Genomic DNA, 15,805 nt, shown 5'->3' with positions numbered 1-15,805 from the left:
AAAATAGATTTTGACATTCAAATTTAGATTTGGGCATGCCAAAAAAGAAATATGCTATTATTCAATATATTTGAGAAACATTGTTTTTTAATAATGATTTTGAAAATTCTCATGATCAATCCAGAAAGCAAAATGTTCTTTTTCTCTTTTTTGTTTGGACATTCTATTAAAATGTCACTATACATATTCAATATGTTACATGTGATATTTAAAATGGAAACAAGAGACCTAAAGTAATAAAATCACATTAGTATTTATCTGCAATTGTCTTAACGTTCTGAGGAAGTCAAAATAAAGACATTGGGGAATGTGAATGGTACCTTTTTCATCAAAAATTAGAGAAAACAATGAGTTGGAAAGGCAGAGAAACAGTCATGTCATATAGCCTTCTCAGGATGCCAGACAAGACTAAACCAGGCTCATGTCATCCAAGACACACGGAAAAGAGTTCATGTAAGTTCAGCCACCCACACTGAATACAGCAACTGGCACTGAATTATCAGAAGCAACATTCCTTGGGGCGCCTGGGTGGCTTAGTCCGTTAGGTGTCCAACTCTTGATTTCAGCTCAGGTCATGACCTTAGGGTTGTGTGATCAAGCCCTGTGTTGGGATCTGCACTCAGTGTGGAGCCTACTTGTGATTCTCTCTCCCTCTCTTTCTGCCCCTACTCTTCCCCCCACAAAAACTAGAAAAATTATATTTTTCTGTATTGATAGCAGGAAATTTTATTTCTAGAACTCTGGTAGTTTGAAGCATGAGTCCGTGAAATGAGTACTTATTTCTAATTCTTGTTTTTATTAAAATCTAAGAAAGCCATCAGAGAAAACAAATCAAAAGGGGTAAATTTATTAATAATGCAGCTCTTGCAAAGAGAAACTTCCTTTTAGTAAAATGACTGTACATATTTTCATTCCATTTTAAACTATATACTTTAAATGTGACTTAGAAAGAAAAGCTTATAAACTATTGGGATCTATAGCATAATCTTCAATCCTTTACTCAAAATAGATCATATGTGTGAAGAAATTCACCCTTTAAAGCTACTATCTCCTTGGCAATCAAGAAAAGTCACTGATTTCATAAAGTAAAAACTGAAGCTGTTTACATTAATTTACACTTCATTGTAGCTAGAAATACTCTCTTGAGATCCCACTGTCATTATAAAATACTTTACAAAATATTGAAAAATAGTACACTAATGCAAAATTAAAATATAGTATGACAAAGCTTAGTATCACTTCTCTCCTTGTTTTCTTTTTAAAAATCATATAGGCCCCCTGCCAAAATGTAAATAGAAATTAAAATATGATGCATAGAGGCCTTAAAGGGATTCTGGATTTCCTTGATGTGGAAGAGAGGTGTGGAAGGATTCCCACAATTTTCCTGATCACTCAAGGTCTCCTCTCCTAACTTTCTATTGTGTGCCCCATTTAGTGGAAGATGATATTCCTGTATTACTTATTCCAGGTACTGAGTGACATATCAATTTATAAATGTAAAGTTTAACATTTTACAAAGGTAAACAAAACATTTATTGTAATTATACTCACAATAAATGACAAACTGGAGGATCAATTCAATCAGTACTATTTTAGAGATGGACCAGTTTAGTAAATAAGAACAGTAGTAATAAAAGTAACCTTATTTTTGGAATATGCTGTCAATTTTACATAGTGTCTTGATGAACAGAAGACTCCCATCAGACAGTATTTTAAACAGTTTGAAATAACACATTAGAAGGTTTAATTCAATTGATATTTGTACCCTTTCATGGAAAGCAAAACAAAAAGCCAAAACCAAAACCTAAAAGCAGTAAGTTAGTGAACAATAGCACAAAAGTAATGATAGAATATCCTTTGATATCTATGAATTATTATATAAAATGTTGTGAATAATTAGTGTGCCTTTAACATTATGGGAATTTAGTCTCTAAATTCCATGACCAATACATAAGTGCTCAAAATAGCCTCTAATTTTCTCTTCTTGTAATCTGTTTCACTAATGAAATTTTAAAAATAATAATCATTATATGTAATCACATAAAAGTAAGGTAACAAATGGCAGGATTTCAAGTTTCACAAGTACATAGATAATAAAGGTTTGGATTAGAAAAAGCATAGAAACATGAGTGAAGGATCACTCAGCAAAGAGTGAAAAGTATCTGAATTTAATATTATACTGGCAATTACTATGATTTCTAAAAGTATATACTAAAGTCACACCCAGAATGGAATTGTCTGTAGAACACAAATCTGAGCTAATCTTAGTATAGAACCTACTGTGCTTTTGTCTTTATTGTTTTTTTTTTTTTTTTTGGATTGAATGAGATTCAAAACATTTTTATTTAATGAACTAAACCTGGATTTATTAATTTTTTGAGTTTCCAAACATAGAAATTCCTGCCTGAACAATAGATAGTATACCCAGATACACTTTATCTAGTGGTAGATACATTAGCAAAAACTAAAGTTCAGTAATTAGCCTTCATAGGAAAAATAATTTTCAGGATAGGTTATTACCCAGTGACATGTGTGGTTTAATATATCCTAAACATTTCTAGAGGAGTACTTTTATAACTTATACAAATAAAAGTCGGTAAATGAGCTACTTATTGTTTTCTTTAATTTTAATAGCAACTTCGTGTGCCAAATAGGTGAATTGAGATTTAGCCCTAACACAAAATTTGGTTATGTTAGAAGATATCTAGATATTCTTCTTCTATATATTGACCCAACTCAAGTATAAACTGACAATGAGAGGACTCTCCAAATCTTTTCCCACAAGTAGAGATTAGGGAAAACTACTAGACTAGCTAATATGAAAAGAAGGATATTATTTTAGGTTCACTGACATTTTCCTACATGATTTATTGCAATTATGATAATTAGGCTAAATGTCAAGCATGCCATATTGACTCTTTTCAGAGTCCAAGGTAAGTGGGAATATTCAGATCTTGACATTTTCACTCATATTTTTGAACTGTTTGACTAAATGAAAAAGAGGTCTAGCACTGGAGAAAATTCACCTGTTCATACAGAATGTGCAAAAGGAATGCATTAGCTAATAATTAGATAATGTTTGTTTCACTTAAATTTTAAAAAGGTTCTTCTTAGACTAGCAATGTTGATACAACAGCAAAAATAAAAATTAAAAGGAAGAAAATTTTTGTTATGTGGTTCCAAGGGAGGGAAGAGTGGAAAATAAAAATGTCCAGCCTCTATGGGCTCTACCATCTTGAGTGCCAACAAGGACAGCACCAGCTTTTTAAGACTGCACATGGTGCTTCAGTTATATGCTACCAATAATAATTTCAAAAGATATCACTGATTAATTTTATATTGGATATTGCTTTTGGCATTGTTCCTTTCTGGAGACTCTAGAAGAGAATCAGTTTCTTTGACTTTTTCCTTCTAGTGGTTCACTGTATTCTCTGGCTCATGGCCCCCTTCCTCTTTCTTCAAAACCAACAATGGCAGATCAGGTCCCCCTCACATTGCATTTCTGTGGCCCTTCTATTATTGTATCCCTTTGACCCAGCTGGGAAAAATTCGTTTTTAAGGACTCATGGGATTAGAATGGGCCCGTCCAAATAATCCAGAATAGTCTTTCCATCTGAAGGTCTCACAGCAAAGTCCCTTTTGGCTTATGAGGTAACATATTCACAGGTTCCAGGAATTAAAGTGTGAACATCTTTTATTCTTCCTAGCATACCTTTTGTATAAAATTTCTAGAAAAAGCACAACTATATATATAGAAACTATATCAGTGTTTGCCTGAACTGTGAGTGGGATTAGTTTCACTGAAAAAGACATGAGAAGAATGAGAGTAGTTATCTAAAACTGGCTTATGAAAGGGGTGCTTCACTGGCTCAACTGAAAGAGCATGTGACTCTTGATTTCAGGGTTGTAGTTTCAAGACCATTGTTGGGTGTAGAGATTACTTAAAAATAAAATCTTAAAAAAAGCTGGAGTATGATGATACTTGCATCATTCTAAATTTTCTAGAAATCATCTAGCCTTTCAACGGGTAAATTTTATGGTGTGTATATTGTAGTTCAATAAAACTGTTAAATATTTTAAAAATTAATAGAAAAAATAAAATAGTTTTTTGAAGTAGTTAATATGTTTAAAATAAGCACTGATTATAGAGATCTTATTTGGGATTTTTGAGTCCTAATAGATTTCTATGTTCTCCCAATCAGTTCAATGGATATTTTGGCTTCTGTCATTAATACACTATATTTACATATAACGTCTCATCTGTTGATCTTAAACATAGTCTTATTATTACATAACCTGATGGGAATGAAAAATATTGTGTACAGTATGAGACTTCTGAATTCAAAGAAAGGGAAAATCAAAGGGCTTTCTTTGAATACCTCCATTGGATAAATTTAAAACACGTAGACAGAAATGCCAGGGTCAGATCTCTGACTATTTCATCCCACCACACACATAAAACTATGATTCATTATTAAAAGAATCATAACAAAGTCTGTTTGTCAATGAGGTTTTTTTCATAAAAGTAAATCACTTCCCCCCCGCCAAGTTTCCCTTTGCCTAACAAATAGTAAAGCACAGCTCTAAAAATGTTATGTCTTTCCTAAGTATGTAAATTATTGTAGATAGTCTTAGTAATTCAAAGGATTACATAGTTGAGACAAATTTACTCTAAAATTACTCAGGAAGGTTACTTTACTCCCATGAGGAATAAAGCGGAATACTTTGCCCATTTATTAATGATGACTCATTAATTTATTCTGATTATCCTTAAGATTTCGAATGAGTCAGCTGGCTGAATTGTGTGAAATGGTGGGTGGTACAGCAGGAAGTCTGATGCTGACATATTTAAATGTAAATGTTAATGCCTGGCTATGGATATTCCCATGATCACATCCATTCTGGTTTTCCTTTGCACCTCAAGCCCTCCCAGAACTGGAGGTGTAATGTTTATATATTGCTTTGAAATGAAAAGTATATCCAAAGAAAGAGTATTACTCTATTACAAAGGCATTCACCTAAAGCTTGCCAAACAATGTGGACAAGAGTGAAGGGCATAAATGGCCATGCCAATATTATCTCACCTTGAAGTACAAAAATGTAAAAATCAACACCTAGTCTCCTAAATGCTTCCTTCCATAAATCAAGAAAGCTTGACAGTTTAGTTGATTCATTTTCTTTTACTACTTCTTTACTCTAATTTTTCCTATCCCATTTTTACTATTTTGGATTTATCAAAATACTTTAACGTTGGCTTTTAATTTGGAAGGTATTGATTGTATTGACAAAAAAGGAGCTAAATAAGTATTTCCTTGGGAAATGCAATTTTAGGGATATATATCAGTGTCTATATCTAATTCTTCAAGTAGGGTTTAGAGGCAGAATTTTTTTCATTTTTTCATCCTATCCATAACCATAAAATATTAAAGACATAGTCACTTTGAATTAAGTTGGAATAATTCTTGAATCACAAGTAAACATACAGATTCTTCATTTTACTAGGCTTTGTTGGTCTGATTCATTAATAGATTTTTTAATTTTAAAGTTCTTACCAAAGCAATGAAAAAATATACATGCTGTTTAGCAACAGGCTAAAGCAATTTTTGTTACCAAATGACTGGACTTCCATGTAACTAAAATTAGACTAACTGTAGGATCTGTAACCAATTTTCAGGGATGCTATTAAAATATGCCGTGACAATATCAGGATTCTATGTGCTACCTGTTTCTTAGAGAGTTTGTCTATAATGCAGCCTTTGAAACAATCCCATAAGGCAGCTCTGGTGTTCAGAAGACAGAAGCCTAGGTAGAGGAGAACTTTTTCTTGAGACATGAGTAGGATCAGGAGAGACGGAAAGGACTCTTGCTAACTTCTCATAGTCTCAGTTTGTCAGGGATTGTAGCCACTCAACTAAAATTCACCATCTGTATCTCACTTTTTCATTTTGCTGGCAAGTAGCAGAAATATTTTTTTAAAGTCAGGTATCACTTATAAGTAATGTTGTATCTTAAAAGCCAGAATAAGAAAATGTGGCAAAAAGAATACTGCTGGGAATCTGGAAACCTGACTTCTCATTTGATTTCTACTGAAACCAACTGAGATTCAGAAAAAAATCCTCACATTCTTAGCATAAGTTAATGGAATTGACTCCATGAACTCCAATAAAACTAAGACATAAAACCCTATTCAGAAGTAATAGATTCATAATGAATCAATAAGTAAGTGGGTAGAGATACTGTCTTTGAATTTTAGAAATGGGATTTCAAATGGCAAGGCTGTTCTTGAATTCATAGGTGTCCTGGAGTGGATAAAGTAAGAAAGGAGCAAGGAGAACCATGTGAAAATTTTGAAGTGCAAAACCTGTCAGAAATATGCTAAATTCTTGCATTTTCCACACCTAATTTTTAGTCAATTAATAATACAATAGTTAATAGTAATTCTGCTACTGGGTATTTACCCAAAGAATACAAAACCACTAATTCGAGGGGATATATGCAGCCCTATGTTTACTGCAACATTATTTACAGTAGCCAGAGTATGGAAGCAGCCCAAGTGTACATGCACAGGTAAATGGAAAAAGAAGAAGCTATGAATTATATATATATATATATGTTATCCAGCCATAAAAACAGTATGAGATCGTGCCACTTGTAACAAGGTAGATGGATCTAGAGTATAATGATAAGTGAGATTAGTCAGTCAGAGACAGACAGATACTATGTGACTTCACACATATGTGGAGTTTAAGAAACAAAGCAAATTTACAAGGAAAAAAGATTAAGACCTTGTTTCAATCACCTTAGTTCAAAAGTCAAACACTTAAATGACAGAACTATAAGGAGTTATGTGGAATGGTAACCAGATAAAAACTAGAGGAGACATTTTAGGATCTCCTGCCTGGCGCAGTGGTTGATAAATGGAAGGGGTCTAATAGGGTTGGATTGGTAAACAGACATACATAGGCAGGCTTAATTTAGGTCAATTCTATCCCTGCTCTCTGGGCAAGGGGTCATTCAGGTAAGTGACAAATGGGGGTTATGGGAATTATTTAATCTCTTGCTGTTTATCTCTCTCCAACTTTTCAACCAGCACTGATAAAAACATTGATCTCTGCACCTTCTGTGATCATGTTGTCCTGGAATCTCTGTGTCACCAATATTACTCAGGAGATAGAACATCTCAAAATTATAAGTCCTCTGACCAGAATATCTTTTACTCAACTCACAACTTGAGCTAAATCATCAAACCCCGAAGCTCATGGAATTTTAAAATTGGAGATTGCTGGTGCTGAATATTTCATGTGTTTTTTTTTTTTTTCCATTCTTGCACTTAAAAAATCCCACATATTAGTACAAATAAATATTCCATAGACACTGATTAGATCAATGACTTTGAGAGTACACCATAGACTGTCTGAAAAAAAGATTTTATAGTGAAATTTGGTTGATTTTCACAAAGCTTAAATGTTTTGTAGCTCGTTCAAACTTATCTGTGTTCTCAGATTGACAGTCTTACCTCATGTCACATCAGATAAAGTTCCATGAGTTTATCTCTAGAAGGAAGAGATTCTTGTCCAACACAAAAATAGAGGGCAGAAAGAGGTGGAGTTTCCTCATGAAGTCAGCCATCAGCATGCTGTGTCCATTATGAACCCTCATGTTCAATAAACTTGAGAATGCTAGGGTACTATAGAAAACAGAGTTTTATTGAAGATCAAAGTGAAACAAGCTGCTTTGATTTTATGTTCTGTCTTTTCATTTCCTGTAGGTGGTGAGCCCCTGAATTGTACTAATTAACAAAGGCTCTGATTAGAGGCAATTGGTTTCCTTCCTGCTACTGAAAATGTCAAAAAGCAAGGCTGCCTCTGGATGGACCTAATTTGTGATGATTCCAGTTGGTTCTAAAGTGGTAAGAATTAGAATATATTTTGTTTTAGAGATTCTTTGACATTTCTTTTTGGAGCTTATTTTTAAATATCCCCAGTAGTTTGCATCATATTCATAAGTAAATTGATTTGATCACTCCTAATTCTAACTTACTAATTTTTAGAGTTAGCAGTTAACAAGAAAATTTTACCTGATCCAGTCATAATTTTTTGTTTGTTTGTTTGTTGGTTTTTCCAGTCATAATTTTATGACAATATTTATTTCATAATTCTGTGATCTCCTAATTAAATTGCAAAGTTTAAATTGGGAATAAAGTGGGTTTTTTATGTTGAAGAAGTGTAAAAAGTACATATGAACAAAATACTTATATTTTTCACTTTCAGATAGAGTGATCATTTATATATAATTTTTAGTTATGCTATTCCAAAGGTAAAATTCTTAGGATAGTTAGAGAGTTGGGAAGAAATTTTTAATAGTACCTAAAACTTATGATCACTTGGGATTTAACTAAATCACATTTTCAGTAGATATTCTAAGTAAATTCAGTAATAGTAATTAATATTATTAACATGTGAAATAGTGCCTAAATTAGATAAGGTTTGAATAAAGCACTATACGCTCAATGTCACAGAACTTTAGACTAGAAAATTACCTTAAACCCTCCAGTCCAATGGGCAGCCCAGGTGGCTCAGCGGTTTAGTGCCGCCTTCAGCCCAGGGTGTGATCCTGGAGACCCGGGATCGATTCCCATGTCAGGGTCCCTGCATGGAGCCTGCTTCTCCCTCTGCCTGTGTCTCTGCCTCCCTCTCCTCTCTCTCTGTGTCTCTCATGAATAAATAAATAAATAAAATCTTAAAAAAAAAAAACCCTCCAGTCCAAATTCCTGAGTTTTACAGGTGAGAAGATTCAGTTTCAGGGGAATAACTGGCTCAGGAATAAATAGTTAGTGGCCATGTTGACACAACAATCCATGTCTTCTTCAAATTCACGACTTTACTCTCTTTTTTTGTAGATATACTCTTGTGACTATATGTATTTAACTATCCATATAATTGTTGATTTAAGTAGAATTGAGTCAAACCTTAATATACAGAATTATACCTAAGCATATTTTGTAGAGTGCTGTACATTTTGTAGATAAATGTTCATTTATATATTGCTCACTCAGTACTTATTTCCGTTGTATAAACAGAATTATGAAAATACAGAAAATATAAAAAGAAAGGAAAAACATACACTATTTCCACTCCTGTAATACACAATTTACAGTTTTTATTTCTAGTACTTATCCATACTTACATATTTTCTAAAGTTGTAATGATGAGGTAGTATGATCATGTTCTGTTTTATTTAATTAACATATTATATCATGACATTTTCATGTTATTACATAATGTTCAAAAGTATTACTTTAACAACTACATATTATTTTATTGACTTGCTTTGCTATTTATTCAGCCATTTCCCCCTTGTTGAGCAATTAGATCATCTCTAATGTTACTATAAATAACACCGCAGTTAATTTCTTCATTCGGGTTGCTTTGGGTACATTGTTTTCCTTTGAATTATTTTCTGTGACAGAAAAAAATGACAGTGAATAAATTATAAGTTACTGAGTTATAACTGGATATGAATATTTAGATATCAACAAGCTCATTGGACATTTTACTAAATTGTTTTCCAAAGAGGTTACATCCCATAACTAAAGAATAAAGTCATATAGGCTACTTTGGTTAAATTGCACAGCCCCACTTTTACCTGAAAAAAAAGTTAACAATGGTCCTGAAGTGGACCATGAAAAGAGAGAAGCCACAGATAGGACTGGCCTTGTCTGCAGAAGCATATCTGGAAGTCTGAAAAAAATAACTTATAAGACATTTCCTAAAGATGACCCCTAGTAGACTTTCCTGAAATTTTCAACAGTGAGATTTCTTACTACCTTCCTAAGGAGTTAGATTTTTAATAAAATTAAAACATTTCTAGACCCAAGAAGGGTAAAGCATTAGCTTATGTTTGTATAAAAACATAAGTCTAGTCTAGTTTATAAGATTAACTCCCATTAGCAGTCGTATATACTTAGACAACATGGTCTAAGTCAACATACACTTAAAGCTTAAAAAAAGCATTAAGAAGAAAGAGGTTGAGTACATGAGACTCATTTGCCTATTTTGTGAAAGAAAATAGAGAACCAGACTTAAATTTCTCATACATCCTAAACATGTGTTCCCCAAAACACACACACACACACATCAATAAAAAAGCCATGCTTTATTTTATTAAAAATTTTTATTTATTTATGATAGTCACACAGAGAGAGAGAGAGAGGAAGAGACACAGGCAGAGGGAGAAGCAGGCTCCATGCACCGGGAGCCCGACGTGGGATTCAATCCCGTGTCTCCAGGATCGCGCCCTGGGCCAAAGGCAGGCACCAAACTGCTGCACCACCTAGGGATCTCCCATGCTTTATTTTTAATTTCACAAGTTCTTTAGGACTCAATCAGGCCCAAGACTCAGACGGTTGTGGTGATTTATTTGCTCATTATTTTTCAACATTTATTTTCCTATCACTACACAGCTACCTTTTATTGAAAAGCTGCTACATCCTAGCCACTTTCTTTTTTTTCTTAAAAATTTATTCACTTATTTGAGGGAGAGAGAGCAAGAGCATGAGTGGGGAGAGCAGAAGAGAGGGAGAAAGAATCTCAAGCCGACTCCAAGCTGAGCGCAAAGCCTAATGCAGGGCTCCATCTCATGAACCTGAGCTGAAACCAAGAGTCAGCTGCCCAACTGACTGGGCCACCTAGCGGTGCCTCCCTCCTCCCCCCTACCCACCCACCACCTTTTTAGGTGCTTTTTGTTCAGGATCTCATTTAATCCTTGCAACAGCTCAGTATAGTACTTTTCATTTCTTTTACATTTGTGGAACTGAAGGCCCAGAATGTTTACATAATTAGCATAAACTTACACATATTGAGTTACGAAGTGTAGAGCCAAGATTCATCCTTCTCTGAATTATGTTACTCTAGAAAGTACCTCTTAGTGTGGCATAATCAGAGAGAGGTGGGCCTTTAATATGTTAACAATGTTTCTGGGCTATCTTGATCCTCTTGGGATTTTTCTATTCATAAAACTTGAAAAATCTTTCAGTTCATTCTTTTTCTCTAAATGTCAGTCATATCAGACATTTGTTCTGCTGTTAAATGCATATCCAGAAGAATACAAATGGGAACCACAACAATGACCCAAAATGAACTCTATAATGTTTTGTGAAACGTTATATATTTTGCACTCAAGCTTCATGATTAAATACATTAAAGTCACAACAGATATTTTAAATCAACAGTTTTGTGAAATCTCAACAATATTAATCAAATTTTAACAACCACTCTGATTTATCTTTTTAGATTCTGATCCCATAAAAGCTAAGGATGAGGGGTGCCTGGGTGGCTTAGTTGGTTAAACGTCTGCTTTCGGCTCAAATCAGGATCTCAGGGTCCTGGGACTGAGCCCCACATTGGGCTCCCTGCTGAGGGGGAGTCGGTCTCTCCCTCTCCATCTGCCCCTCCCTCAGCTCATGCTCTCTCTCATTCTCTCTTAAATAAATAAAATCTTAAAAAAACACACAAAAAATAATGATGAAGTCTCAGATCTGAAATGCCTCTAAATATAATTCCTAAAAAGTAATTAAATCTGTTAAAGAGTTTAGATCTGAGAAATTTTTGGAGAAAAAAAATGTAACAAGAATATATCTGATTAAACAATGGTTTTTCCTCAATTAAGCTGATCTTTTAGCAAATTATTTAAAATTACTCAAAAAATTTGATTTGAGTACTATTAGAATGATTTCAGTGCAAAGTTGAAAAAAATCATTCCTTTCACTGCTTTGAAAACTTCACCCAAGGAAAGATTAGATGAATTTAAAATTTTTAAGGTTTGAAAAGAATTCTACTACAAATTTCAACTCAAGAGGAAAACACCTTAAGTGTATAATTAATATGTTATTAGTGAATAGTTGGGATACAAATCTCATACTTAGAATCCCCTCCTGCCCAAAAAACTCATTTTTTGTCTATTATAGGTGGAAAGATATTAGCCATAAATATATCTTGAACCTTTACTGTGAAGAAAGAAATTTTACTACATATTCAGCTTGCATTTATATAGGTAGTTAAACTCTAAATAGTTATGTAGTTACAAATATATGACACATTAGGTCCTGACACATTTTTTCCCCTGTAAAAGGGGAAAAAACATGATTCCATGTAGGTACACATAACCCCCCAAATTTGCTTGTAAATGGTTTGGCTCTTAAACATAATTTCTCACAGAAAAATATTTTTAATTATAGCCTCTCCCCACCTGAAACTCATTGAATGTATAATTAAGTTGAACTGTGGTTATTATATTTGAGACAGAGCTGAGTTCAGGGAGGAAGGAGGCAGAGAACACACTTTTACTTCTTTCCTGTCTATAGGTTAGCTATGGATAAAATTTTGACACAGGCAATATATGTTGGGAATCTTTGACTTTATATTGTTCCTCTTCACCTGAATATTGCTTGCTGCTCAGTTTTTTAAATATGTTGTGCTTATTTGCTTTTTCAAACTATGCTTGTTGGCACACTACCCAACAGCAGCCTACCTCCCAAAGTACTCTGTGCCTCAAAATGTTCTCCCTCCCCTTTGTCCCTACTGCAGTGCCTTGCACATAGAAGACACTCAATTATTATTCATTATAAGAATAAGTGGAATAAGAAATATAGAGAGTAAAAGAGAAGAGATGGCTTTAAAGGATCCTCCACTTTGTTATAGCCTCCACTTTCCCTACATTTATGTTCTCAGCTAGTTTCCAGTTTCATATGGTTGTGGTTCTGTAGAGAGGCTCCCTTGGAAGCAGGAGCTTGAGTGCCCACAAGTACATGAAGACAGGGTGGGAGGAAAGCACTGTGAATATTTTATGCAGATTTTTAGATTCTGTGTTGATGAATTTTAAATAGTGAGGTTGTATGACTCAAAAGGCCATTATGAATCAGGATAAAACAAAGTGAACACACAGTTGTCATGTGGCACAGCAGTTCTGGACTTGCTTCGTGTATGTTCTCGGGAGGCGATCTTAAAGCAGTCACAGCTCTGTCCTATCCAACGTGTAGAGAGGCACAATTAAACAGTGTATCCTCAGTGCTCCTGCTCTGCGACTGTGGTTTACAGCCAACAAAGCTCATTGCTAAGTGTGGCTGCTGTGGTAATTCATGGGCGAGGTACCTCCCTAAGCCTTTCCTGTGCTGCATACCTATCTTATTGCTAAGCTGCTTCTGGTTAGAAATCCATGCACATGCTCTTGTATGGTCAAAAGGAGACTTCCTGCGAACAGAACTCACTCAAGGCCTGACATGGGCACATGGCAGGCTGCTGGCCAAAATGTGCCCACTAAGCCCCTAACAAATGAATCATGAATCTGGGTGACTGGAGAGACAAATGTTTACCGTGGAACGATAACAAAAAAGTCTGGGCTTTTTGCCATTTAGGGGGGAAAAACATATAAGCTTTCTTATCCTTTCCTGGATAGAGCTCTAAGAAGGTACAGTGCACTCAACTCAGTCTTTGGATGAGTATATTGATAAAAATTGAGACTTTTTGTAGGTTCACAATGAAATTATGTATACATATATAAAGATATGATTTTTCTCTCTTGGGATGACTGATTTGCTTTACCATAAAACAGAGTAGTAGGATGATGTTATTATAATTTTACTCTTTCCTATTGTATCCTCTCACTATTTAAGGCTATAGAGCAAATAGCTTGTGTTATTACTCATTGAACACCAAGAATGAAGGCAGAATTAGATAATGTTTAGGACCATGGGCCTTTGTAGTCAGGCAGAGGGGTTTTCAATTCCAGCTCTGCCACTTTCTGGTTGTGTGACTTTTAGCAGGCTTATTTAACATCTTTCTCTTTGTTATGATCATTGCAATTAGACATGTGTTAAGCACTTAGAACAGTGCCTAGAATGGATTAAGTGCTCAATAAAGGTTTTGTTTCAAAGATTATTTGTTTGGATATTATTCCTAAAATTAGTGTTAGGACAAATTTCTGCTACAAGGATTATAGCCAAAGAGCCAAAAATGTACAGCATTAGCATGATAGGCCTGCTAGACTAGATTTGTTTGTTCATCTAAGGGAAGCTATTTGAGAAGTCTTTTAAATTAGCTATTTGTTTATTATTCACCTCTTCTTGGCTTAAGATCTTATTTCACTCTGTGCTTTTATCAACCCTTCTCACTATACCTGGTGGATTAAATATTACTTTAGAAAATGGAGGTAAAACAAATAAGGGCTCCAAGACAATAGAACATCTAGTATGGTTATATACTCTATTCCAGAGGGAGAAAATTAAGAAAAAAAGCTTTTGGAATTTTATGAATAGCTTATTATTGATATGCTATGGTATGTATGTACATGCATACATATATAGCCAAGCTTTGTTTTTGGACTGGAATGTGTGACTCAGATGTGCTCATCTTTCCCTCTGGCCAGCAGAATACTTTTCCTTCAGCTGCAGTTTGCTTCTATTTGGCTCTCTGGCAAGCTAGCAAGCTGTGTATGATGATCCCATGTTCAGTATACAAAGACTTTGCAGGTTCTCTAATATTTTCATTCAAATATTCAGGGAGAATCTGAGAACATCAAACTATTTTCAGTTATGCTGGAAGTGTACCAGGAAGTTTCCCACTGTGTAGCAGAGTGGAGTGATTTATTAAATGAGAAAATGAACCATTGGTCAATGGAAAGTTGACAGCTGATAAAAAATATACAGTTGGAACTCATCTCTTCATGCAAAACATATTTGAAAAAGGTCAGGAGAATTAAGGTGATGTGGACTACTATTGACACAAACTTCTGACATTCTGTAGGACTATTAATATAAAATATGGTTTTCCAACTTCAAGGCTGAGTGATGAAGGAAAGAAAGACATGAAATTTTAGAAACTTACTTCACAGGAGATTTATTTCAGAGCCTCTGAAATATCAGTAGGTCTTCATGTAAAATTTCCTTGTAAGTTCCCCTTCTTACAGAACTTCACTTTTCAATCCAAACCTCAAGTTCAATTGCAGTGTGAGCTAAAGAGAAAGGTAGGAAAGGAGAGATGGAAGTTGATACTACCAAAAACACCCTTTATTTGCATACCTAAATGCTCTAATAACTGCTTATCATTTTAGAGAACTTTTTACCATTTATAAAATTAATTATACATTGAATTAGAACATCATTAAGATGGCAGAAAAGAAAGTCTTAAACCTCTTTCCCCCATGTAGATACCAATTCTACAACACACAGACCAATTCCTTTTATGAAAAATCTAGACACCGCTTACAAAGTTCCTTTATCCAAACAAGCATAAAGCCAGCTGCATCAAAGCTGATAGAAAAATTCATGGCACTCACTAACCAGAGTCCCCTCTTCTGGTTCAGTGCAGCACAGTACAGCATGATTGGGAAGAAAGCCCCAATTCCCAGTGTCCCCTGGAGGGGGAAAAAGAAGGCTTACAGATACATCTAACATTCATATTTTTCAAGGCTGGGATGGGCTGCCAGGGGATTGGTTTCTGTCTTGTTGGAATCTAAACACTGACAGGAAAGGATGCCAGGTTGAAAGCTACTAAGAAAAAAGGTGAAAGGTTTTTTTTTGCCTCACTCACTCATGATTGCCTGTCCCCCAGCTCAGCATGGAGCAGATGGGAGAAAACTCAACTTCCCACTTCTCCCTGGAGAGAGAAAGAGTTGGAACATCTGTCCAATACTCTGATTTTTGTGGGGCAGAGGGCTTTCTCTAGGGATTGGTTTTTGTTTCATTTGAGTTGGAGTGTTGATAGAACCTGGGATATGCTAGATACCTGGAATCTTAAGAACAAAAAAGAGC

At 34.7% G+C, this 15,805-nt stretch overlaps 1 long non-coding RNA gene across 4 annotated transcripts in view; it reads left to right on the top strand.

Annotated features, from left to right (window-relative positions):
* Nucleotides 1-15,805, top strand: part of LOC140636825 (uncharacterized) — a 492,878-nt gene that overhangs the window by 383,403 nt on the left and 93,670 nt on the right. For all 4 annotated transcript variants that reach the window (XR_012034060.1, XR_012034058.1, XR_012034057.1 and 1 more), the window contains exon 9: nucleotides 7,769-7,909. This is a non-coding gene — a long non-coding RNA (uncharacterized lncRNA). The remainder of the gene's footprint in view (nucleotides 1-7,768; nucleotides 7,910-15,805) is intronic.

Source organism: Canis lupus, chromosome 1 (assembly GCF_048164855.1).
Source record: "Canis lupus baileyi chromosome 1, mCanLup2.hap1, whole genome shotgun sequence".
Taxonomy (NCBI): domain Eukaryota; kingdom Metazoa; phylum Chordata; class Mammalia; order Carnivora; family Canidae; genus Canis; species Canis lupus.
This window is presented reverse-complemented; position numbering and strand designations above follow the sequence as displayed.